The sequence below is a fragment of the Gekko japonicus genome, unplaced genomic scaffold (assembly GCF_001447785.1).
Source record: "Gekko japonicus isolate JY-2015 unplaced genomic scaffold, Gekko_japonicus_V1.1 scaffold278, whole genome shotgun sequence".
In the NCBI taxonomy this organism is placed as follows: Eukaryota; Metazoa; Chordata; class Lepidosauria; order Squamata; family Gekkonidae; genus Gekko; species Gekko japonicus.
Genome location: NW_015169783.1, coordinates 1,388,506 through 1,389,237, shown reverse-complemented (window position 1 = coordinate 1,389,237; position 732 = coordinate 1,388,506).

Here is a 732-nt window from a genome sequence, read left to right as displayed (position 1 = left end):
CCAGAGTGGAATTACAGTCCCTAGGAATAAATCTGTGCTCTGAGACTGGAATGACAGTCCCAGACAGTCCCCAGACAGGCAAGGCACGATATAAATCTAAATAAATAAATAAATAATGATGACCCCTAGCGATAGAATCTGTGCTGTGGGGCTAGAATGACAGGTCACGGAGTGGAATGACAGGACAGCCCCTGGGAATAGGCTCAGTGCTCTGGGACTGGAATGACAGGTTGCAAAGTGGAATGACTCTAAACTCTGTACATTGCTCAGAAATTGAGTGCACAGCAACTGTTTGGTATTCTGGCTCAGAGACTTCAGCCATGCATTTACCAAATGAAGGCATCTGTGATGCCATAATTTAGTAAATTTCAGTACAAAGTCACCCTTATGAATAAGGCAGAAACAAGACTCCTGTGTTGCCCTTCTTACTTTCGACTTTGTGACCATCTGTTTGTCTTTTGCACATGGTATGTACATTTGCAGAACTTAAAGTGACTGTTCTAAAAGTGAATTTAAATAAAGGACACAGCAGGAGACTGCTGAGATACCACTATAACCACTGGCCAACTCCCACCTTTTCCAGGGTTTAGCCCAGCCCAGGGGCATGGCTAGGGGGGATCCCAAGGGTTCCCAGCCCCCCCTAAATTTCTGGGGAGCCCCTTCCTAAATCCCATGTGGCTCCGCCTTCATAGATAGTGACAATGGCTTGTGATGTCACTGACTCCTCCCTAT